The following is a 27,950-nucleotide window of genomic DNA, read 5'->3' as shown; positions in this document are numbered from 1 at the left end:
CCCTAAACAAAACTTGGGACCTTGAGGTGGAATAGATGATTTAATGGAATATCTATAAACAAAGGGAGTGTGTTACTATGGTACCACCTGGCCACCCTAAGTCTGGTACAAACTGCATACCTGGAATAAATAATCTTTTTATTTTATCTTGAAATTCTGTTTCAAGCATGCATATTATGTAGTGAAAGACAATCTCTATTCAATCTTGACTACAATTATAAATCTCTATAGGGCTCAATTTTTGTGGTTTTTTAAAACGACAAAAATACTGTGGATGAATAAAGCTCAATAAATCTATACAAGAGAGTCATCTTACAATCCATGAATGGGTATACAGCGACACTGGCTATCACATAGAGAAATAGTTTATACCAGGTACTCTCCAGCGACACAGGTGGTCGCATAGAGAAATAGTATATACCAGGTACTCTCCAGCGACACAGATGGTCACATAGAGAAATAGTATATACCAGGTTCTCTCCAGCGACACTGGCTGTCAAATAGAGAAATAGCATATACCAGGTACTCTCCAGCGACACTGGCTGTCAAATAGAGAAATAGTATATACCAGGTACTCTCCAGCAACACTGGTGGTCACGTAGAGAAATAGTATATACCAGGTACTCCCTAGCAACACTGGCTGTCACATAGAGAAATAGTATATACCAGGTACTCTCCAGCAGCAACACAGGATGTCACATAGAGAAATAGTATATACCAGGTACTCTCCAGCAACACTGACAGTCAAATAGAGAAATAGTATATACCAGGTACTCTCCAGCGACACTGACAGTCAAATAGAGAAATAGTATATACAAGGTACTCTCCAGCGACACTGACAGTCAAATAGAGAAATAGTATATACCAGGTACTCTCCAGCGACACTGGCTGTCACATAGAGAAATAGTATATACCAGGTACTCTACAGCGACACTGACAGTCAAATAGAGAAATAGTATATACCAGGTACTCTCCAGCGACACTGACAGTCACATAGAGAAATAGTATATACCAGGTACTCTCCAGTGACACTGGCTGTCACATAGAGAAATAGTATATACCAGGTACTCTCCAGCGACACTGGCTGTCACATAGAGAAATAGTATATACCAGGTACACTCCAGCAGCAACACTGGCTGTCACATAGAGAAATAGTATATACCAGGTACTCTCCAGCAACACTGACTGTCAAATAGAGAAATAGTATATACCAGGAACTCTCCAGTGACATTGGCTGTCATATAGAGAAATAGTATATACAAGGTACTCTCCAGCGACATTGGCTGTCATATAGAGAAATAGTATATACCAGGTACTCTCCAGCGACACTGACAGTCAAATAGAGAAATAGTATATACCAGGTACTCTCCAGCAACACTGGCTGTCAAATAGAGAAATAGTATATACAAGGTACTCTCCAGCAACACTGGCTGTCACATAGAGAAATAGTATATACCAGGTACTCTCCAGCAACACTGGCTGTCACATCGAGAAATAGTATATACAAGGTACTCTCCAGTGACACTGACTGTCACACAGAGAAATAGTATATACCAGGTACTCTCCAGCAACACTGGCTGTCACATAGAGAAATAGTATATACAAGGTACTCTCCAGCAACACTGGCTGTCACACAGAGAAATGGTATATACCAGGTACACTCCAGCAGCAACAGTGGCTGTCACGTAGAGAAATAGTACACACCAGGTACTCACCAGTAACACTGACAGTCAAATAGAGAAATAGTATATACCAGGTACTCTCCAGCGACACTGACAGTCAAATAGAGAAATAGTATAGACTTGTTACTCTCCAGCAACACTGGCTGTCACAAAGAGAAATGGTATATACCAGGTACACTCCAGCAGCAACAGTGGCTGTCACGTAGAGAAATAGTACACACCAGGTACTCACCAGTAACACTGACAGTCAAATAGAGAAATAGTATATACCAGGTACACTCCAGCAGCAACAGTGGCTGTCACGTAGAGAAATAGTACACACCAGGTACTCTCCAGCGACACTGACAGTCAAATAGAGAAATAGTATAGACTTGTTACTCTCCAGCAACACTGGCTGTCACATAGAGAAATAGTATATACCAGGTACTCTCCAGCGACACTGACAGTCAAATAGAGAAATAGTATAGACTTGTTACTCTCCAGCGACACAGGTGGTCACATAGAGAAATAGTATATACCAGGTTCTCTCCAGCGACACTGGCTGTCAAATAGAGAAATAGCATATACCAGGTACACTCCAGCAGCAACACTGGCTGTCACATAGAGAAATAGTATATACCAGGTACTCTCCAGCAACACTGACTGTCAAATAGAGAAATAGTATATACCAGGAACTCTCCAGTGACATTGGCTGTCATATAGAGAAATAGTATATACAAGGTACTCTCCAGCGACATTGGCTGTCATATAGAGAAATAGTATATACCAGGTACTCTCCAGCGACACTGACAGTCAAATAGAGAAATAGTATATACCAGGTACTCTCCAGCAACACTGGCTGTCAAATAGAGAAATAGTATATACAAGGTACTCTCCAGCAACACTGGCTGTCACATAGAGAAATAGTATATACCAGGTACTCTCCAGCAACACTGGCTGTCACATCGAGAAATAGTATATACAAGGTACTCTCCAGTGACACTGACTGTCACACAGAGAAATAGTATATACCAGGTACTCTCCAGCAACACTGGCTGTCACATAGAGAAATAGTATATACAAGGTACTCTCCAGCAACACTGGCTGTCACACAGAGAAATGGTATATACCAGGTACACTCCAGCAGCAACAGTGGCTGTCACGTAGAGAAATAGTACACACCAGGTACTCACCAGTAACACTGACAGTCAAATAGAGAAATAGTATATACCAGGTACTCTCCAGCGACACTGACAGTCAAATAGAGAAATAGTATAGACTTGTTACTCTCCAGCAACACTGGCTGTCACAAAGAGAAATGGTATATACCAGGTACACTCCAGCAGCAACAGTGGCTGTCACGTAGAGAAATAGTACACACCAGGTACTCACCAGTAACACTGACAGTCAAATAGAGAAATAGTATATACCAGGTACACTCCAGCAGCAACAGTGGCTGTCACGTAGAGAAATAGTACACACCAGGTACTCTCCAGCGACACTGACAGTCAAATAGAGAAATAGTATAGACTTGTTACTCTCCAGCAACACTGGCTGTCACATAGAGAAATAGTATATACCAGGTACTCTCCAGCGACACTGACAGTCAAATAGAGAAATAGTATAGACTTGTTACTCTCCAGCGACACAGGTGGTCACATAGAGAAATAGTATATACCAGGTTCTCTCCAGCGACACTGGCTGTCAAATAGAGAAATAGCATATACCAGGTACTCTCCAGCGACACTGGCTGTCAAATAGAGAAATAGTATATACCAGGTACTCTCCAGCAACACTGACAGTCACATAGAGAAATAGCATATACCAGGTACTCTCCAGTGACACTGACTGTCATAGAGGAGAAATAGTATATACCAGGAACTCTCCAGCAACAGTGGCTGTCATGTAGAGAAATAGTATATACCAGGTACTCTCCAGCGACATTGGCTGTCATATAGAGAAATAGTATATACCAGGTACTCTCCAGCAACAGTGGCTGTCATGTAGAGAAATAGTATATACCAGGTACTCTCCAGCGACACTGACTGTCATAGAGGAGAAATAGTATATACCAGGTACTCTCCAGCAACACTGACTGTCAAATAGAGAAATAGTATATACCAGGTACTCTCCAGCAACACTGGCTGTCACACAGAGAAACAGTATATACCAGGTACTCTCCAGCGACACTGACAGTCAAATAGAGAAATAGTATATACCAGGTACTCTCCAGCAACACTGGCTGTCACTTAGAGAAATAGTATATACCAGGTACTCTCCAGCAACACTGGCTGTCACATAGAGAAATAGTATATACCAGGTACTCTCCAGCGACACTGGCTGTCACACAGAGAAACGGTATATACCAGGTACACTCCAGCAGCAACAGTGGCTGTCACGTAGAGAAATAGTACACACCAGGTACTCACCAGTAACACTGGCTGTCACGTAGAGAAATAGTATATACCTGGTAATCTCCTGCAACACTGGCCATCACACAGAACAAGATGGCCATGGCCCTTAACGGTTAACTAACAATCGACAAATGGATGGACAAACCACAGAAATTACTGATGGTTGTCTGACAAATCTGATGAATTCAAATTTCAAATATTTCTAGAAAGTATAAGAAACTCATATGTGGTAGATTCTGTTCATGAAAAAAGTTGCACTATCATGTTACAAAATGGCTACTGTGATTACCATGTTGATGTTTTGATCAGACTGAAAAAGTAGCAACATATCATCTCTTTCTTTTCCTTAACCAATCAAACTCCCAATATTTTACTGATTGGAGTGAATGAAAAGTTCAGAATATTTGTTCTGGATGATTTATTTTGGGTTTTGGACCAAAGTGAAAACAAGATTTGGTTATGACAGTCTCAGGATCACTTTATGTTTGTTTGATATCCTATCCACTCCTGATAATGTGTCAGGTCGAATTTAGTTAAATCTACCCAGGCATTAAGAAGGGGTAGTATTTGGGAGCAAATTGTTGTCTAACTTATCCTTTGATGCCCCACCCCAAGTCCCTATTGGTCAAATCAACTTTCTGAATACAAAAAATGATTCTTCACCCACAATGACGTTTTTGCTGCACATTTTAAAAATCCATTCAAGCATTAAAGGGGAGTAGCTTTTTGTAGCAAACTTATTGACTAACTTTCCCATTTGGAGCCCAGCCCCCAAGTCTCTGGGGATCAAATCAACTTAAAATTTTAAGAAATTATAACCAACTTGCAACAATGTTTTGGACCAAACGTGGTTGAAATCTACCCAGGCATGAAGTTGCAGTAGCATTTTGAAGCAAAATACAGTCTAATTTCTCTTTTGAGACCCTACCTCTGAGTCCCTAGGGGTTGAATCAACTTTCTGAATTGAAGGATTATTTGTCAACCCCTTTTGAAGTTAGACAAATTTTAAATGAAATTTATTCAAGAATTAGGTAAAAGTAGAGTTTTGAAGCAAAGTATGGCCTAGCTACAATTTTGGGGCCCCATCCCCAGGTCCCCAGGGGTCAAATCAACTGTATGAATATCAGAAATAATTCCCCATCCCCAATGATGTTTCAGACCAAATTTTATGGAAATCTCCCAAGGCATTAAGCAGGAATATCGTTTTAAAGGAAAAGTTTACAGAGAGTGCATGGCTCATGACGATGGTCCTCTTTATGACCTTAAAACTGTTCACAGTTTGTTGACCTATGAATTAACAATATCAATTAAATTAAAATGAATCTTCTATGGAAATTAATGATTTTAAAGTGGTGTATTTCCAAAAAAATATTTTAGAATATCAGTGTGAGGAAGTCTTTCAATAAAATAAATACTCACCACAGAAGTGCTCGTCTGACCAGTCTCCACAATCATTCTTACCATCACAACGCTCTGACAAGGACACACATTTATGGTTGTCACACTCGTAGTGATCATTGCTGCAGTAACCTAGAATGAAAAACATTCTTAACATGTTTGTACTATTTAGATTCTTCAAAATACACTTTTTAAATAATGCTTGGAACAAAATGAACATTTTTCCCCATGGAAGACATTAAATATATACAGGATTATATAGTTTTCTCTCCATTATTTATTATGTTTTCTTTTCCTGTCCCAGTTTATAAGGAGAAATAACAACATAACTGTCCCATATCATGGGAGATAACAACATAACTGTTCCATTATATCAAGGGAGATAACAACATAACTGTCCCATTATATCAAGGGAGATAACAACATAACTGTCCCATATCATGGGAGATAACAACATAACTGTTCCATTATATCAAGGGAGATAACAACATAACTGTCCCATTATATCAAGGGAGATAACAACATAACTGTCCCATCAACATAACTGTTCATTATATCAAGGGAGATAACAACATAACTGTCCCATTATATCAAGGGAGGTAACAACATAACTGTCCCATTATATCATGGGTCATAACAACTTAACTGCTCCATTAAATCAGGGATTACATAAAATACTATATTCTCTCCAGTATATCAGGCAGTTACATAGAAATAATATATACTCTTATATCAACAGGCTGTCAACATAAGAAAAATATATACTCACCAGTGAAACATACTCTCATATAGAGATAGTATATACAAAATTCTCCATTGAAACAGGCTGTCACATAGAAAAAGTATAAACTCTCCAGCGAAAAAGGCTGTCACATAGAAAAAAGTATACACTCTCCAGAGAGAACAGGCTGTCCATTATATAAAAGATAGTATACACTCTCCAGTGAAACAGGCTGTCACATAGAAATAGTATATACTCTCTAGTGAAACTGGCTGTCACATAGAAATGGTATATAATTTTCAGTGAAACAGACCATCACATAGAACTAGTATATACTCTCCAGTGAACCAGGCTGTCACATAGAATAGTATGTAATTGAAGTAAGAATACATGCTGTAAATTATGCTTACTCTTCTACCATGAAACACACTTTAAAATATATGACTTATGAAGTTTTCCTGGAGAAAAGGAAGTTTAATAACACATTAGGTCATTGAGCTTTTCAGTTGAGGCCCAAAAACAATGAAAAATTGAGAGTTATACATTTTGTTTATATGGGCATTTAGGTGAATTTTTACTTTGAAGAAAATCTATTTTATTGTGACAAATCTGACCAAGTGTGACATACTGTTAATATCGAAGAAATGTTACAGTTTTAAACCCTGGTTTACTAGTCTGACGCTCAACCAATCGCTCTCTCAGTGGTATATTGCAGTTAGTATTTTATCTGGGTTACATAAATAATTTAAAGCTTTACCATTATCTGAACAGGCTACTGCAACCTGGTTTATATCAGTACATTTATCCTTCTCTGTTCTACACTCTGACAATAATTTCTCTGAACCATTGCAGTAAAATGCGATGTCCGCCAAAGGGAATTTCCACGTCCTTATGCTAGCATACTCTCCCTCTAAATAGGTACGGGTGTAGATGTTATCGGGGCTACAACATAAATTAAAATCATTACATTAATAAATACCCTACTTTCATATTGAAGTAATTAAGACAGGGCAACGGAAACGATACAAATCCTCTCCCTCACGTTTATAGTGAATTTGTGTTGCATGTAGGATTTTCTATAAATAGTAACGATGACATTAACGTTGACCATGGAATGCTGAAACACAAAATTGTTCAAGGTATTATGATACCTGATCATTATGTTAAACTAGAATAAAATCGATGGAGAAATGAAGTTGCTAGATTGCTGACAAAAAGTGAACATCTGAAACACTACACCCCCCTCTACAGTCACTGCAAGGGGATGATGATTTATTAAGATGAATGAATCAAATATGGTAGCACAATGAAACAAAAGATATCAACCATAGAAAACTATAAAATTAATCCATCGGATTTAAATTTCAACAATGTCAACAGGGGCCTATACAAAGTGAATGTTTCTTACCCGAATCCAAGTTGTCGACAAAGCACTTCAGAGTTATTCTCTGCCCAATTAGAGGTGCATAATGCTTGGAATGCAAAGTCATTAGATGGAGCTATTTCTACTCGTCCAAAACTTGCCTTGTCTCCACCAATTAGGCGAATATTATAGTCTTGAGCTGTTGACCGACTGTCATCTAGCAAACAAGTCAAACAAATTCTTGTGCTAACAAGGATATAGTCATCAAGATCCCCCGCCCATGTTCATTTGTAAAATATATACATTTAAAATGAGCAACATGGAAAACTAGACGAGATATCAGTCAATCAGGTCACAGCATCCTCATTAATTATACGCTGATTTCGCCGTTAATCAAACTTGGGCAAAGGATTAAGATAACAAGTGTACCAACCAAGTTTCATCAAAATCCTACCAGTCCTTCCAAAGATATAATACGGAAAGCAGCAATCGAGAGTGATTAAAGAAATCGGCAGATCAAGTCACAGCAGTCTTATGAAATAAGTGCTTATTTCGCTGTTAATCAATCTTGAGCAAAGAATTAGGTAACAAGTGTACCAAGCATATTTTATCAAAATCCAACCAGTCCTTTATAAGATATCATGCAGAAAGCAGAATTAGGACAGACGAATTGATGGATGAATGGACGGACGGAACCCATTTGCGTTGGGCGGAGTAAAACAACACAAATGCTCTATCTGATATACTCCAATCAACAAATGACTAGTATTTAACTTAAGCAAAAGTGGAATGAAAGAAGAAAATTGTCAAGTTAGAGCTTATTTGACCTCTTTTAGAAATAGGGTCTAACTACCAATTTTAACTAAATTTAAGTTATTTAGAATGAAAAGAAATAAAAACGTAGAAGTAAATTATCATTCCAGTATATGACTACAATGTTCCCTCTCCTCATTAAATAGAGTTATTCCAATTGAAGAAATTGCAACAAAATTTAAACACTTTTGGACCTTAAGAACATTCCACCCATAAGATATTCACCCTTCCTTGAATGTTGAAATTTTAGCCGTTTTCACTCCTATGAATCACATTTCTCAGGCTCCGCGTCAAGGTTAAACTGGAGTGGGTCAAAGTAAAATCATTAATTAATTAAGGATTTTTCGATTTTTTTATTCATATTTGACTGTGTTTGACCCTGTCCCTTGGACTTTTCAGAATACTTCTTTATTACACATAATGACAGACAACAGGTAATTGCAAATATCTAGGTCACATATGACACAGTTTAACTTCTTTAATAGAATGTTTATTTATGTAAGAAACTACAAGGTTATTTTCAGCAAAGGCTTATTTTTTAGGCTGGTGACAGTGTTTTATACGGTCAAAAGGTAAAAAGACTTTAACATCAATTATACTGTAGAGTTTTCATGTGTTTGTGTATTTAGATATAGATATTTTAAATTGGATAAATACTGCTTGAAAGTAAAGAATTATCAAGTTATTTAATTTTTTTACTGGATTTAAATAGGTCATACTTAAGTAAACACACTTAATTTGACACAATTAAAATTAATTGCATTATCACCATTTGATAAATTAGCACAATAAATTCGTGAATCCAAACTAATGACAAAGCAATAAGTATAAAAATAGGCAAATTTAGAGCAAAACGACAAAATGAAGTGAGTTGGCAACACTGTTACTTATCATTTACTTACCTTGTGGGCACTCTTTGTCCAACAAAACAATATAATCAAGAGCCATGTCACCGGTAACACCAATCCCATCCGTACCCTCTATAATAATCTATCACAAATAGAAACATTACAAAAATGTAAAACGTGCGACAAAAGTAATGACACCACACACCTATGTTTGGTATTATTTTACAAAACAGTTAATTTGATGGGGAACTGTCTTGCTTTAGCAGCTATGATTGTTATAATTGACTACAATGTCTATGCAAAACCTCTGTCATTCATAAGGACCATTGATGCCACAACAAGACAGTTTCTTTACATGTTACTGGTGTGTTATGGAGATTGAATTATGATGTAACATGAAATTGCCATTCATTATTTGATGTGATACTTCAAAATATTCAATTTCCATGACTATCTATTTTAATTGATTTTGTGTGTACCATGGAACTTTTAATTCTTAAACTGTTAAAATCAGTATAAGTAAATTTACTGAGCTACATTCATCAATTGTCCATGAAATGCAATTTGGTAGGACCTGTATTGCTCACCTGGCTTTGCTTGGCTGAAATTGCTTTCTTAAGACTTAAAGAAAAGGAATTCTAAATATCCAAGCATACAATACATATCTATTTTGAACCGTAACCCTTTGTTGTTAGGGTGATTACTAAAATGTTTCAAACTTCAGACCAAATCATTCCTACAGGAGAGATAGGACTTTACAGAATTTGCCCTATTTCCAGTATTGTGCCACACCACTCCCACCTAAGGGGACCGAGACCAAACGTTTATACAAAATTGATTCCCCTTCACCCAAGTATGCTTCATACAAAATGTGGGCAAAACCAGATCACTCCTACAGGAAAAGCAGGATTTGAAATAATTTGCTTTGTTTCCCCTAGTGGGTCCTGCCCCTAACTCCCCTAACGTCTTCACACTATTGATTCTCCTCCACCCAAGAATGCTTCAGACCAAATTTGAAAAATTTCCATTAATGTCTGCAGGAAGTGTAGGATTTTAAAGAATTTGCAAAATGTCCCCTTTTGGGTCCCGCCCCTCCAGCCCCAGTTGTTCATGACTTGTAACGATTTTTAATGAGGACCAGGAGTATGGGTTTTATTTGTGTTTAAAAAAAATTTGGGTGGGGTGGGCGGATTGGGGGGGGGGGGGGGGCTTTTGTTTTACTTTTAACTATAGTTTCTTACCAATCATGCTATTCAAGGTTGGAAAGTGTTCAGATTTTAATACAAATAATGAAGGACTGACAATTGAAAAGCAAAGCCACTTGTAGGTTATGTCAGAAAGTGTATGCAAACAAAGGTAAATCATTATATAAGGTCAGCGATGATATGTTTTCGTTTCACTACCTTACTCTGCCTTTATCTAACTACCATATGCCAGGGAGATAATGTTTTTATTTTCAGGTCTAATAATATTTACAATAAGCACTGTTTTAGTTTTTCAATTTTTATTCTGTTTTGACACACAGGCCAATAAAAAGCCAATGACACACAGACCAATAAAAAGCCCATGACACACCCAATAAAAAGACCATGACACACCAAATAAAATGTTTCTTTTTTGTTATTCAATTGAATATTTTTGTTTACTTTCAGTTCAAATTCAAACTGAAAAAACAAAAAACAACTCATCATCACACATGATAGTAATTTATGTGGTTTCATGTAAAAGTTACACTTCTGTAAATGGTGTTAGGAAGTTAGAAGTGTTAAGAGGTCATGTTATAGTGTACTCATTAGTTTGACATACACAGTATAAGCAACTGACAGCAAGACTATTCTAATACAACTAATGCAATATTATTAGTTTATATCAGTAATGATAATAATAATAAAACTACAAAAAACCTGGATTATTTTTCAGTAACACTATTTAAGGATTATGCTATCCGGTTATTGATTGGACATTTATCGGTCGACACTAACCATTTATAACCTTAACTAATAGATATATAGTTGATAGAGTAACTCTTGAACATGTTACTGATATGACAAACAGGGCAGATAACTCACTCTTTGGGTGCCTGCTGGAATGGTGATTTTTTCAAAATGCCATAGAATACCCTGGTTTCCAGATTCAGTCCACAGCTTACTCCTATACATGTTCATTTCTGTGTATATGGCCAATGTACCCATGTCTTCACCGTACATGTGGTAGTAGAAGTACAGACAACTTGTATTCTCTATAAAAAATAATAAACACTGACCTAGAAACTGCCTACCTGTTATGCAGCTTACCCAGAAGACTATGTCGATTCATTAAGTCATTTTTTTACAAACTGGAAGAATATTCCTTAAACATGCCTCTACACAAACAACATGACCATAGATCGTAAATGCTTGATGAAACGAAGAAATTTTTTTAGTACATTTGACCCCGTGACCTTTCAAGTAGGGAAGGATTTTATTCGGTTTCACCCTTGTGACCTTGACAGTGGGTCAAGGTCATTTGTTTGAACAGACATAGTAGTCCCTCACCAATGCATGCTATCACATCTCAGACTTCTGGTAGTCCTTCATCCAAGCATGATTCATGCCCAATATCACTATCCTTTTGGTTATTTTGACTTTTGATACATTTGACCTCTGTGATCTTGAAAGTGTTTCATTCATATGCACAAACTAACAGTTTTTAATCAAGTATACAACAGGTCAATAATCAGTAATCTGGGTCTTTTGGTTATTGAGAAGACGTGGTTTGAAGGGAAAAGTTGATGCTGGATGACGGACATTGCATAGCATGAACTCACATGTCCTGTGTGCTCAAAATAAAGATTCAGTTTATAAAGGACATCTCTGCTTCTATTTAGCAGCAACAAGGCCATTCAGTTTGAAATTATTGCTAGATTTCATTGATTGTCTACTACTAGAATAATGTAACATGTCTGAAAGATACATAAAAGTTTATGACAGACAATCATCGTGATCATTACCATTATCATCAACTTCATCATCGTCGACATCGTAACCAATAATGTAGCAGACATTTTTTTTTAATTCTAACTTTAAAACTTTCAGAGAACGTAATTATTTACCGATTTGGATTAACTCTGTCCGCAGTACAGCTGTGTCATTCTCTTGCACATTACCGCTTGTTTCAAAGATCATGTACCAGTCTCCTTGAGCAGCATATTCTGGACCAGTGAGATATGATGGTGTGTAACCCTAGAAAATAATCAATGTTGCATTATCAGACAAGAGGCCCAATGAGCCTGTAGAATCAGTGTAAAAATCACCAATATGTTGATATGTACACCATTGGCATTCAAAGTGGACACACCTAATTACTTTTAAGTAACTTCTACAACAAGCTGCTTCTAATCCTCAAGGCTAAAACAGTGACAGTTATGACTTGGATTATAGGTAAATAACATTTCTATATAACAAATTGTTGGGCTTTGACCTAGAAACACTTTTCGACCAAAATTTCTGCTTTTCAGACTTTTGGTTTACCAGCAGAAGTCTTTTACAAGTTTTTCAACTAATTATATCACTGTGACTTTCAACATGGGTCATGGTAATTTCTTTTCACAAAAGTTTTAATGATTTGAATAAAGGTAAAGGTCATTCATTACAACAATCATGTTACCCTATTTATCCCATCATGCCACTCTCCCAATATCATGATCCTGGGTCATTTTGTTATTCAGAAGAAATTGTTAAAAAAATTTAACACATTTGACCTCTATGACCTTAAATGAAGGCCAAGGTCTTTCACTTAAACCAATATGACAGCCCTTCTTCTCAGCATACTACTGGCCTAATATCATGATCCCTGGCCATTTGATTATTGAAAAGGAAGATATTTAAATATTTTAACGCATTTGACCCGTGTGACCTTGAATGAAAGTCAAGATCATTCATTTGAAAAACAAAAACTTTGTAATCCTTCATCACAGCATGCCACTGGCCCATTACCATGAACTTAAGCCTTTTGGTTATTTAGTCGAAAAGGTAAATTGTTTACGATGCACGATTGACTGATTGACAAATTTCTATATATTTTTTTTAATGATAATCATCTTGACGTTTGATTTATCAAACACAAACCTATCAACAGTCATTTTCATATTCTAGTACTGTTTGGTCACACTTCTATAAGAAGTGAAGTCACTTGTTTGAAGTCATTGGTTTGATATGTGTTTGCCTTTGACCTTCAAACTCTGAATCATAGACAAGCCCTATTAATTAGCATACTCTTCTTTTTCTCCAATTCGAATAATCCATGTTACTCTGTTGATGAACTCTGAGCCAACAATTAGGGTCATCTTTCAGTTCAAAGAGACACGTGAATATAACTGGAAATGGAAAAATAAATGCATGTTTTTATAATGAAAGAAAATAGAAAACGAAAAGAAATAAACATAAAAGAAATTGCATTCTTAGTAGATTAAAAAAAAATAAAAGAATGCACTTTTCTCAAAAAAATCTCTTTTGTAAGAAAAAGTAAAGCAAGACAACACACTACGTCTTACAAAGTAAAGCACCTCACTACGTCTTACAAAGTAAGGCACCACATTTTGTCTTACAAAGTAAGGCTCCACACTTTGTCTTACAAAGTAAAAAATCACACTACGTTTACAAAGTAAGTCACCACACTACATCCTACACAGTAAAGCACCACACTACGTCTTACAAAGTAAGGCATCATTATAAGTTTTACACATGTCAGTAGGTAGGCTTATTACAGAACAACAAAATAGCATCGTTTGTGATTGAACTTAACATTTATATATATGGACAGACTTACTGCAGGAAAAATATGGGATATTTTCAGTGTGGCTTTCCTTTTCTAACCTTTTCGTGAAACCTCAATGACCCCTTTACAGGACATTTTCAGTGTAGATATCATTTTTTCCAATCTTTTCTTGAAACCTCTATGATCCCATCAAAAAAGGATATGTTCAGTGATGCTAACTTTTCTATCCTTTTCTTAAAACCTCCATGACCCCTTTACAAGACATATTCAGTGTGGCTATCATGTTGTAACCTTTTGTTGAAACATCTATTACTATGTTTCAGGACAAGTTCAATGTGGCTTTCCTTTTCTAACATTTTCTTGAAACCCCCATGATCCCTTTACAGGACATTCTCAGTCTAGTTATCCTTTCTCCAAGATTTTTCTTGACACTTCAATAACCCTCTTGCAAGACAATTTCTAGGTGACTGTCCTTTTGTAACCTTTTGTTGAAACATCTATTACCCTTTATCAGGACATCTTTGTGTAGTAGTCCTTTTTTCACTCTTTCTTGAAAACTCTTTGACCCCAATATAGGATATTTTCAGTAAGGCCATCGTTTTCTATGCTTTTCTTGAAACCTCTTTGACCCCTTTACAAGATATTTTCAGTGTAGATATCACTTCCTTACCTTTTGTTGAAATATCTATTACCCTTTTTCAGGACATTCTCAGTGTAGCTATAATTGTCTAACCTATTTTTAACCTCTATCAACCCCTTTACAAGACATTTCCTGTGTGGCTATTCTTTTCTAACATTTTCTTGAAATATCTATGACCCATTTACAGGACATTTTCAATGAGGCTTTCCATTTCTAACTTTTTCTTTAAACCTCTATGACCCCTTCACAAGACTTTTTCTTTGTGGCTGTCCTGTCTTCACTCGCCTTTCTCCTTTGAAAAATCTATGACCCATTTACATGACATTTTCAGTGTGGCTATCCTTTTGTTACCTTTTCTTGAAACCTCTATAACCCATTCACAGGACATTTTCTTTGTAGCTGTCATTTCCTCAATCTTTCTTGAAACCTCTATGATTTATTTACATGACATTTTCAGTGTGACTATTCTTTTCTAACCTTTTCTTGAAACATTCATGACCCCTTTACGGGACATCTTCTGTTTGGCTATCCTTTTCTTACCTTTTGATGAAACCTCTATTACCGTTTTTCAGGACATTTTCAATGTGACTATTCTTTTCTAACCTTTTGGTTGAAACCTTTATGACCACTTTACAAGACATTTTCTGTGGGACTGTCCTTTTTTGCACTCTTTCCTGACACCTCTATGACCCCTTTATAGGAAATTTTCAGTGTTGCTATCCTTTTCTAGCCTTTTGTTGAAACGTCTATAACCCCTATACAGAACAGTTTCAGTGTGGCTATCCTTACCTAACCTTTACTTGAAACCTCTATGATCCGTTTATAAGACATTTTCTGTGGGGCTGTCCTTTTTTGCACTCTTTCCTTGAAACCTCTATGACCTTCTTACAGGTCACTTGCAGTGTGATTATCCTTTTTTCATTTTTTGTAACCTCTACGACCCATTTACTACTATTTTTTGTTATGTCCTTTTCCACAATTTTGAAACTGGCCCAAAGAGCTTTTGACTTCTTAGCTTAGCCACAGCAAACCCTTTCTGTTATCAGTGGTCTTTTTGATAACGTAAATATGTGTATATAGAGGATCTTATTAAAGAATGTTAATTAAATGTATGAAACAATCATTGAAAGAGGTCTTCGTTTCATTTAATCTCAATCTAAATCTCAGGTAAAATTGGAGTGAACAACAGGCCTATATGGTCTATTTTCATTTCAGTAATAATTACCATAACTTTAGTATGCAAATATGGTATCTACACCCATCTTGGTATCCGAAAAGCACAAGATTAAAAAAATCCCGCCCTCCCTACGATCCATGAGCCATCACGGCAGAAGTATAGAGTGATCTCCCTTCCTCTTTCCTTTATGGCTGCCGCCGAGTCCGGTTTTTAGCTGAGTGCTTTCGGTTCCTTTCTCGTAGTACATAAATGCATTATAGGAGTATTATTTGTTACTCATTTTGAAGTTATTTTCCCATCTTCCAATTTATATCATCGTTATACGACTTGGTTTTGGTTTCGTTCATGTTTGTTTTGTTAGTTTTTGTTTACAATTGTATCATCGTTTCTAGTATGGCTAGCGCCGGGTTACGTCGGGTCCAGCACATGGATGTTCACTTTTCTTTGGAGAGCAGGACCCTATGATGCCTGTCGCCTGTGCCGCCCTTGCAGTGAGGCTTCGCCGTGTGAACTTTGTTCGCACACCTGACCTGAAGGTCGGATATCTGAGGCAGAACAGAACACGGAACTGAGATCATCGGCGGCTTTGCAAGTTTCTTTGCTCGACAATGTCGCGTTGGCCAGGTGGTTGAGTAACCCTACCTCTCCCGATTGTTGAATGCCCCCTTCTCGCGCTCTACCCTGTTTGGGGGAGCGCTTCCTTCTGTACAGAAGGATATAAAGGAGGACTCAGTCGCCTCGGCACTTCTTGTGAAGAGGTTCCTGTGCAAAGGTCAGCGCGCCGTAGAGGGCGAAGTCTTCAGCTGCTCAGTCTTCTGCACAGCCTCGCTTCAAGGGCAACAAGGGGCAGGGTAGGTAGGGTAAAAACCCTCCTGAGGGCAAGAAAAACCCTTCTGAGGGCAAGAAGAATGGTTCCTGACTCCAGCTTCTTGGCCGCGGCAGATCAAGAGCTGGGTCGGGTGGACGGCGGTCCTCCTCCGGGGAGGTCTTCCAATTCCGGACCATGCCTTTCGGGCTCGGGGGAATGATCTGGGAAACACCTCTTGGAGCGTATCAATGTGCTCGAGATGAGGGATGTTCTCTTGACTCTGCAGTCATTTTGTGGGATCCTGCCATCCAAAATGATTTGTGTGGCTACAGACAACACTACAGTTGTCGCATATCTGGAGAGACAAGGGGACACCAGGTCTCACGTCCTGTGTGCTCTCGCCATTCGCATTCTTCTTCTCTGCCAGGAGATGCAGTTGACCATCACGTTTCCAGATCCGAAGGCTTGGGCTTTGGACATAGGAGGAGTGAAGTACACACCTCGTCGTCGCTTCCTCCTTGCCTACAATGGCCCAGAGGCTACGCTACCCATCAAACAGGGACACTCGGTTTCAGGTCATTACGTACGCTTACGAGCATTCTGATACTCGGACGAGGACAGCACATGGGTACACCTACTCCTAAACGGGGAGGTCCCTTCCAACTCTCTGACACTCTGTTGTCCCTCCCTACTACGGCTGTGCTGGATGGGCTGCCTGGCATCTAGTCACTACTACGGTAAGACGAATTCACATTCTAAAGTTTTGGTAATTATTACTGAAATGAAATTGAGGCTTTTCATGTAAAACCAATTTTCATGAGAGAATACTTATCATAACTTTATGGAGTCCCACCCTATCCTTCCATCTTCCTTTTCTGCCTGGCTGCCCTTCAGTCGTGCTCCATAAAGGATACAAAGATGGATGTAGGTACCATATTTGCATACTAAAGTTATGGTAAGTATTACCTGATGAAAATTGGTTTTAAATGAAAAAACCTTAAATCACTCACCTGACTGTTTGGCTGCAATGGCTTTATCTATGTTAAATGAATCCAAACTATTTAATAAAATGTATTACTCTATTTGTTTTTCTTCAAAGGATGTTTCAGACCATATTAAGTTAAAATGTAACATATTTTGGAATGGCCTTTTTGTATCACGTGAACTATTGAACGCTACATTGCATGGTGCGGTAACATGACATGTATTCAATAATGAAAAATTATTGTTATTAAATTTCAGAAGAAAAATATTATGAGCACATATTTCATTGGCAATTTTTTGTAATTTTTCTTCATAGACTTTTTACATGTCAAACATCCTACCATGTCTATTGTTCATAGTGTGTTACACTTGATATGCAATAATGCAAAAACAAATCAGGAAAAATTGTTTTATCGTGATGCTATGTAATTTGTGTTATGAAAAAGAAGTTCACCAAGAAATATTGCTCATTTCAGAAGGAAAGGATGCAATAATAAAAACTTGGTTAAACATATATACACATATTTCCCATCTTACTTTGATCTATTTGTCATCTAAATGTCATTCTCATTCAATAGGAGATTTAAAAATACAGTCGAACCTCGTTATTTCCAACTGGTTTAACTCGAAGAACCCTTAATTATCTAGAAGTTCGTCCAAGGTAACAAGGTTTGGTTGTACATGTGTACTTCTGGGCTACTGCAAGCAAACTCGAGCATCTCTGTGGTTAAGTGATGTCATCATCAAGGAAAGCCACATGTGTGATACACATGCTGGTCATTGTAGATGAGTTTGAGCTTGTATCTGATTTTTTTTGTTGTGTCATATAAAACTTATAATAAAAACTTGTTTCCCATTTACAAGGATACTTCAAACCATATTTGGTTTAAGTTATATCATTCCAGCAAATGAATGGGGCCTTAATTTGCTCCTTAGGCCCCTGGAGGTCAAAATAAAATAAGCATCATCAATCTATTATGAAATAGATTATCATGTAAAATATTCCCTTTATCATACAGACATAAGATTTATTGGTGATAGTTTCATTCATCATCTCTTTGGTAATATGGTCTAAGAAAGGAGTAATGAAAAACACTGCCACCACTGGGGTTCAACCTATCGACCCGTCATTCTCTACCAATACGCTCTACCAGTGGACTTTAGGAAAATTCCCATCAAACGAAGTTAATGAGGCAACCTGTAATTTCAACTGCTACACATAATACATACAAATACCTGATGTCTAGAAATATCGGAGGTCACCGTTGAAATAATTGGCACCTCCAGTCGATAGAACTTATTCCCTACCTGGTTCGTATAAAGCTGATGGATTAATGGATTATTATACGTATTTCTCATGATATATAAGCATCCAGTATTCAACATTAAAATGCAGATTAATTTACAAAACAAACTAATTTGGAACATCTACCAGAATCTGGTGAAAACTTACGATTTTCTTTAGGCATAGATATGTCTATAATGCTAAAAGGTGTTTCATCTGATCCATCTGGGCAGTCACGCACACCATCTCTCTCCATGTTGTACGGGATACAGAAGTCACTTGAGTTACACAGGAAACTCGAATTTTCACATCGAACTGAAAATAAAAATACAACTGAAATAAACAAGGCATCACAGAGGATACAAATCCTCTCGCAGTATCAAGTTGGCAGCAATAAAGAAGACGACAAATGTTCTGCAATTTGGATAAAAATTCCTTAATGAATGAAGCTGCTAAAGTGGTTACAAGATAAAGGTGTTACATACAGGAACATTTGAGGATAACAAGAGGTCAACTGGGCCTGTATCGCTTCCTTTTCAACCACGAATGTTTCAGACAAAAATTTAGTCAAAATCCAATCATTCCTACAGGCGAAGTCGAATTTTCAATAATTTGCTTTATTTCCCCTATTAGGCCCAATCTCTCCAGTCTCAGAGGGCTGAGATCCATTATATATGAAACTTTTTATTCTCCTTTCACCAAAAAATAAATCTGTGCAAAACCCAATCAATGCTGCAAGAGGAGTAGGATTTTAAAGAATTTAATCTCTTTCCTTTATTGGGTTCAACCCCTTCAACAAAAAAAGGGACCGAACCCACTCTTTATACAAAATTTATTGCACAATTTCCCATATTGGGCCCCACCCCTTCTTCCCCAGGAGACTGACGCCCATCCTTTAAAAATTGATTCTCCATCACATGAATATGTTTCTGGCTAAATGTGGACAGAACTAGTTAGGAGGAGCAAATTTTAAAGAATTTATTTTTTAATTTGCCGTATTGGGCAACATTTCAGGTGTAGAACTTGATGCTATGACAAAATTAGGTGAATATGTATCAAATCTAATAAGAGGCTCTATAATATTGTATAAAATTGACCGAGATTGGAGACAGACCCATGAACCTCAAGGTGTGTAGTGAAAATATTGTCATAATCACAAGGGTTAAAAGTAAACTCAAAATAAAGTCATGATATTAAAGGCGAGTAGTGGAAATATTGTCAAAATCCCAAGAGTTTAAAGTAAACTCAAAAAGAAGTCATGATATCAAAGGTGATGAAAATATTTTCAAAATCACAAGGGTTAAAAGTAAACTATCAATCACAAGGGTTTAGTAAACTCAAAATATAGAATCCTCATAGTTGTGAAATTACAAAGAGAGGAAGTAGATTGACAAGAGTATCAGTGAAACTAATGAATGTTTTCCTAAAAAGAATTTATTGGGGATAAAAATAAGGAAGGACAACAATGTTGGAAATAAGAGGTTCTGACACTGAATTTGGTACACTGTACACTGCATGCTCAATGCATACTATAAATATCATTATACTAAAATTTTTAGTAATGCTGCAGAAGAGAAATTTTCAACAAAAGGCAAAAACTGTAATTAAGGGATCCAGGGCCTCAAAATGTTTACACTGCACATCATCATATTATAATAAACGTATACACCAAGTTTCATTATCCTAGCTTCATTGCAAACGAAGTTATACTCCAAACAAGGGATCCAGGGCCTCAAAGTCTGTAACATTGCACATCATCTTTGTATGATTAACAATGTTTCGTTATCCTAGCTTAAATGCAAGCAAGTTTAAACTGATGCTTTCAACACAAAATGTTAACAAAGGGCAATAATTCATTAATTAAGGTATTACAGGTCCTGAATAATTTGGTACACTGCCCATCACTTTAGTATGATGCCAAGTGTCATTATCCTAGTTTAAATGGACATAAGATTTTAAGAAAGGGCAATAACGCTGTAATAAAGGAGACAAGGGCCATACATTTGATACACTGCACATTACCGTAGCATGACCAATGTTAACACCAAGTTCCATGAACCTTGCTTAACGTTGGCACAATGATGCTCCAGACACAAAAGGACAGACGGACAATGTTGCAACTATATGCTCCCTGGAGCATAAAGATAAAGTCACGATCATAAGAAAAAGCAGCAAAATGAAAATGTTGTCTTACTGGTAATCATAAAGGAAGTATGTTGGAAATATGTACAGCTAAACTATAGATGATACCGAGATGTAATTTGAAACAATAAGACGAAGAGCAAGTACTCACCTACTGGGTCACATGTTTCGTTACTGTACATTACATCATCGATGGCTATGCTACCATTAAAAAACTTAATCTTGTCCCCTGTGAATTGGAATCGTATGCTAACATTTCTGTCATTATTTGAAGCTGGCAATGGGAACCGAGAGAACAACCATTGATCTTTCATGATCATTTCACCATTGTCAATCATCACAAGGCTATCTGCGCCATTTTCGGATATGAACACCTGGAGTTCTGCAGCGATTCCTTCTTCCATGTTGTAGTAAAACGAAACACAACCTCCACTTACTGCCTTCTTTGGAGAAATCAAGTTAATTGCATTCCTAGAGGAGGACTCTGCATACAAATAGTATCCTGTATGAAAAAAGTGAATTAATTTAATTTGTAAAGTCAATAAGGAGGACGAGAGAAAGGGGGTGGGGGTGCATGCGTATATATCAATTAAAAATGTTACATGGATTCAGATGTAGCTCTTAAAAATATCCTGATTTCCACCATTGGATCATCATTTCTTTTTAAATTTTTATTCATAAATTGAACCATACCTTGTCTGTTCCCTTTTCACCTTTTATTTTTTTTATCCTTTATTAAATTCACTAATGAAATTTAAAAAGAAAACCGAATGAGGACTAAGTGAAACCTCCAACTGCATTTTAATATTGATCAGGTATTTTGTAAAAAAAACTGTCAATAGAAAAATTCAAGATGGCAACCTGTTAGGCATTTTTTTTCAAATCTATCTTGGAGTACCAGAAGAGAGCTAACATAATTATGAAAATAATTAGAAATAATCAAAACTCTTTTTATTGAATTTCATATCAAAAGATACATTTTCAAAAAGATTAGGGCTAGGGTCTTTGTTGTGTATATTTTTATCTGACATGTTTCTGTAGTTATGGTCTATGTTGTGTATATTTTATCTGATATGTTTCTGTAGGTAAGGTCTACGTTGTGTATATTTTTATCTGACATGTTTCTGTAGGTAAGGTCTACGTTGTGTATATTTTTATCTGACATGTTTCTGTAGGTAAGGTCTACGTTGTGTATATTTTTATCTGACATGTTTCTGTAGGTAAGGTCTACGTTGTGTATATTTTTATCTGACATGTTACTGTAGGTATGGTCTACGTTGTGTATATTTTTATCTGACATGTTTCTGTAGGTTAGGTCTATCTTGTGTATAACTCCAGTACTTGTTGATTGTATCGGAGGAGATAGGAACTGTGATATAGATTAAAATTGAAATAGTAGAATCTTGTTTTTACATTTTTCAGCTAAGACAATTTTTCAATGAACTGAAGCATGGATTTCCAGAGGCGGTAAAGCTAAAGGGTTAGTATTTCAATTTTAGACAGGGGTCAGTATTTCCTCAAAACTGTTAAAAGAAAGGTGAACAAAGTCATAGGATCTCAGTTTTGAAAAAGAAGACTCTGCGGCAAGATTCCATGTCAAAAATGAATATGAATATTGTTAATTCATATAAATTAGCTGTCTCAAACTTGAAAAAGCATTTTCTCAGATTAAGTCAGTTAAGGTCATTCATTTGAACACTTTGTATCCCTTCATCCCAGCAAGCTACAGGCCAAATGTAAGTACTCTGACCCTTTTGGTTATTGAGAAGAAGTTCCTTCAATATTTCAATACATTTGACCCCTGTGACCTTATATGAAGGTAAAGGTCTTTCATTTGAATCAATATGATAACGATTCCTCTCAGCATTCTACTGGCCTAATATCATGACCCTAGGCCTTTTTGAGCATGGAAAAACATGTTCTTTCAGTATGTTAATGCATTTGACCCATGTGATCTTGAAAGGGGGTCATTTGAACTAACTTTGTAGTCCTTCATCCCAGCAAGCTACAGGCCAAATATCCAGGGATTTCGGTTACTGAGAAGTTTTTGTTTCAAAATTTTCATGTATTACAAACCGAATACCAGTACCCAGGGTCTATCTGTTATTGAGAAGAAGTTGTTTATTGTGAAAAGGTGACGCAGGACAGATAACAGACGCAGTGCCAAGACTTAAGACCGTTCAGGCCTGGTGAGCTAAAATAAAAAACGCCATAAAGTAAATCTATACTGACCTGCAGCTGGGTTACTTCCATTCCTGTGAACCTGCTGCCAGGCACTGGTGGGCCCAGTTTTTGTTATATACCCACAAACATCATCCAGTATATCAAAGGAACAGGAAATAGTTGGGGCTGGAAGAAAAGTTTAAGTATCACATTTAAAGATATCATGCAGTGTCACCAACCTCTAATAATCTAATATTATTCTATTAATATAGCAATTCAAATCAATGGCATGGTGAGTCAGTTTTCATATCTGATGATGTTAATATTTTGTGTGGTAGTAGAATATAATTTAGACAAGATTAGATCATTTTTTTTTATCAATTTTCAAAATTGACCAGAAATAAAGAGAGATCAAGAGGTTCTAATATTTTTATATGATGAGGGCAGGTCAGTATGGCCTATATGATAAATTTGATGAAATCAGGGGAGTTTGAAAAACTACATATTAAAAGTAGGACCTGGGAGAAAACAGCAGCAGAGAGAAAGTTTACAATTACAGATATTACGTGTTTTCAATTAATTGCTTATAACAGATATAGTATCATACTATTTTATCATATAACAAAAAACCTTTAAATCATATACCAAATAAACAGAAAAGCTATCAATCAGATACAAAAAATACCAGAAAAACTAACAATCAGATACAAAAAAAACAGAAATAACTATCAACCATATGAAAAAAAAAACCCAAAAAAACAAAAAACAGAAATATCTATCGCTATATAGCGACTATTAAGATATGTTATGTTGCTATATTTTGTTAAGGCTGAGTGAACACTCGGTAAGACCAGACGTGGACTGCTTCGGCGCATATTTTTCTCACGAAATAAGTGTTTTTGGAGATTTCTTTGCCACCATTTTAGGTATACATAAACTGTAAAGTACACTTACAACGGGAACAGAAGAAAATGTGTTCGAAAAAGTCATTTGAATTTAGTTGAAAAAGATTAATTTCAACATTAGACAGTGTACAGTTTGACTTATAGTATACTATAAATAAACCTATATCTAGCGGGCACCTGCACGAGTTGTAAGCTATGGAGTGACCAGTGTAGAACTTTGTTTGTGTTTACACTGTATCCATATATATATATATATATATATCATATAAAATGGCTTCGCTTGAAGAGTCTAACACACCTATGTGAGGTAGACAGGACTCTGTAGTTTTGAGCATACTCTGGAGACACAAAGTAAAACAAATTCAAAAACAAAAACAAAACAAAAACAAAAAACGAGGAAAAGCAGGAAGACAAAAGATTTAGGACAGAGTCGGACCAAAAGACAATATATGAATATACGGTGAACAAAGACATTGACATTGGCGAACGACTGATTAAGAGTCGTTATTACATCAAGTGGTGAAAGTGGATGATCTCAAAGCGGAGACAGTGGAGTTCGAATCGGCAGTACAGAAACTTCAACACGATTTTGCGAAACAATTAAGCAATTTGAAAGAACAACATAAAGAAGAAGTGGATAAATTGAAGGGAGAGATCCACGATCTCCGTACTACCAATGACACTCTAAGAAAAAGAATTGAACAAATAAAAAAAATCACTAAATCAAGAACAGAGACTTCTAGGAATAGAAGGCCACTGTTGGGACAATTTCAAGGCCATTATTGACCTAGAACAACATGGTAGATCCAACTCCATTAGGATCACTGGTATACAGGACACCGATGAAAAAGAGACAATACAGAATACTAAGTACTACTAGAAAAGTGATAATGTTATGTAAAGAAAGCCTCAACGTTTTGGAAACGGACATCGACATAGCACACCGACTTGGTCCATACAGAAATGGTAAACCGAGGTGTACTGAACAAAGCCTTCCAACATCCGAAGATAACTTCATCGTGGTCCATCAACGGCAAACTTCAGGTTAAAAGCAAAAATGGGAATTTTTTCAAAGTCGGTACTCATCAAGACAGAGGGAAAATTCTAGAATCTTAGTGATATGGTCTGCTGACATTTTGATTCTTTTTATTATTTCGTTTACTTGAATAATTATCGTTTCAGGAATTTTCATGTCACCATGATAGTCTGTACATTAGTTCCTTTTGTTAACTTCCAGTGTAAGATATTTCCATCTGATCAGTCGAAGATGATTTGTATTTTACATAAAGATATGTTTCTGTTATATCACACAGAGCTAAAACTAGGGACCTACAAGTACGTCATGTGCTATATGGTCACAGTCGTAAGCACACAGTGCTGATCACTTGGACTCTGTTTTTTTTAATTTCGTTTACTTGATTGATTATCGTTTCCGGAATTTTCACTGTCGCCATTTTGACAGTACATTAGTTTATCTAGTTTATTTTCGATGTAAGATTGTTCCATCGGATCAGTGGAAGATGTTTTGTTTTCTCCATAAACGACATTTTTCAGATATACTGCACATTTATAATTTTGCCCAATATACACAATTTTTGATAATCAAAGTTGACCTGCCCACAATCTGTCATATAATCGACTTCACATAGAGCCCAATATCTATAGTGTGAGCACAATAACGGTCAGTCTTACTGAACAGTTACTTGAGATTATATGTATATAGAGAACAAAAAAAGAAGAAAAAAAAAAGGAAAACAATTACACCGTAAACACTGTGTCTGTATCTGTTACTACATATAGAATATACCCTATACCATTTCGCTTTCGGTATAAGCCAAACCTTCATCAAATAGAACCCTAAAGCATAAAAATGAAAGCAATTAACAGTATATCTCGGAGAGGATAGTTTTTTTCTCTCTATGTAGTACTACAACACATCCCCTGTCCCCACTTTCCCACACACATACTCACTGTAACACATATAGAGCAACGGGCCACACTACCAACATAACATCATCAACCATTAGAGTAGATCATGGTGAATTGATCGAGATGCAGCTACTGAATATTTCCATATGAAGTATTTATATTTTATCACAATTTGATAACGTTTAGTGCACCTTGAAAAAAAAAATGGGGAACTTATCACTAGTCAGGACGAAATGTTGAAGGAAATTGAATTATTTTATAAAGATCTATACTCAAAACACTCTGAAAATATTGAGGATGTAGACCTGGAAGAATTTCTTAAAGATTATGAACTTAACATACTTAGTGACTATCAAACAAATAACATTGAAGGAGATTTGAAAGAAAATGAAGTGTTTTTTGCTCTAAAAGATATGAAAAATAATGAATCACCAGGATCAGATGGGTATACTTCTGAATTTAAAAAATAATGACAAGACCTAAAACATTTTATCATAAGATCTCTTAATGAAGAATATAGAAATGATCAATTATCTGTTACACAAAAACAGGGCATCATAATATGTCTTCCCAAAGGTAATAAACCAAGACAATATTAAAAAATCTGGAGACCTATCACCCTTCTTAACATAAATTACAAATGATCCCCTGCATGTATAGTAAATAGATTAAAATCTGTGCTTGATTCTATAATTTCTACAACACAAACAGGATTTGTAAGTGGAAGATACATTGGTGATACATACAAGGTTAATTTATGACGTAATGAACTATACAGAACAATATAACATTCCTGGACAACTTATTTTTATCGATTTTGAAAAAGCATTTGATTCCGTGTCCTATCTTAATAAAGTATTATGTTTTTTTCAAGTTTGGAACTAGCATAAGTAAATTGATTAAAGTTTTTAATACAAATACTTCTTCTGCTATCATACAGAATGGCTTTTTATTTAGATTTGTTGACATAAAAAGGGGTTGTAGACAAGGGGATCATGTTTCAACCTATTTATTTCTTTTAGTAGTTGAAATACTAACTATTATGGTTAAAAATAATAATAAAAAGGAATACAAGTAAATGATAACGAACACAGGCTATCACAGTTTGCTGATGACACTTCTTTCATTTTAAATGGCTCAAAATCTTCATTCATAGAGGCTATAAACATGTTAGACAAATATATTAAAATATCTGGGCTGAACGTAAATACAGTAAAAAGAAATGCTATTTGGATAGGGAGTAAAAAGTTTAGTGCTGATGTATACCATCATAGATGGAAACTGAAATGGGGAACAACGAGAGTTACTTTACTTGGAATAGACAATTGGATATCTATTAACCAGTCCTGTTCAAATATGAAGAGGAAAACAAATTTGCTCTCCCTTTCAAAATTACAAAAGACAGCAGTATTTCATTGTTTATTTTTAGACTTATTTGTAGAATACTTCCTCTTAATCACTTTCTAAAAATAATTGGAAATAGACAATGCGATTTATGTAATCTGTGTACAGAAACCAAAGAAACCATTGAACACCCTTTTCTATGATTGTCAAATAACACTAAACTTCTGGCTGGACATATGCAGATGGATACACTTAAAAACCAACCAATCTTTTGAAATAAAAAAAAAAGAATATTATTTTATTTGGTAAAACATCTGTCTTTCAAAAGTCTATTCCAGCGAACACTATTATGATTCATGCTAATTTTTGTATCTACTATAGCTCTAGACAGAAAAGAAATCCAAGTTTGACTGAGTTCAAAAAATACTTATCTAATATGTATGAAACTGACAAGGTGATAGCCAAAGGGAAAAATGAAACTGAGATATGGGCACTATGGTCAGGTATATTTATCACGTAAAAAACGTAGAAAGTATAAAGCCAATAATATTGCAGCATATCCTCTATGAGTCAAGATGAAAACAGTGACTGCCCATCGGA

At 36.1% G+C, this 27,950-nt stretch overlaps 1 protein-coding gene across 1 annotated transcript in view; it reads right to left on the bottom strand.

Annotated features, from left to right (window-relative positions):
• Window positions 1–27,950, bottom strand: part of LOC132551000 (atrial natriuretic peptide-converting enzyme-like) — a 58,207-nt gene that overhangs the window by 17,702 nt on the left and 12,555 nt on the right. The gene's annotated exons all lie outside the window — the stretch shown is intronic.

Source organism: Ylistrum balloti, unplaced genomic scaffold (genome assembly GCF_031769215.1).
Source record: "Ylistrum balloti isolate Yb309-2 unplaced genomic scaffold, AGI_CSIRO_Ybal_v1 Utg370162, whole genome shotgun sequence".
NCBI classification, from domain to species: domain Eukaryota; kingdom Metazoa; phylum Mollusca; class Bivalvia; order Pectinida; family Pectinidae; genus Ylistrum; species Ylistrum balloti.
Note: the sequence above shows the minus strand (reverse complement) of the source record. Positions and strands in the feature narration are given on the sequence as shown.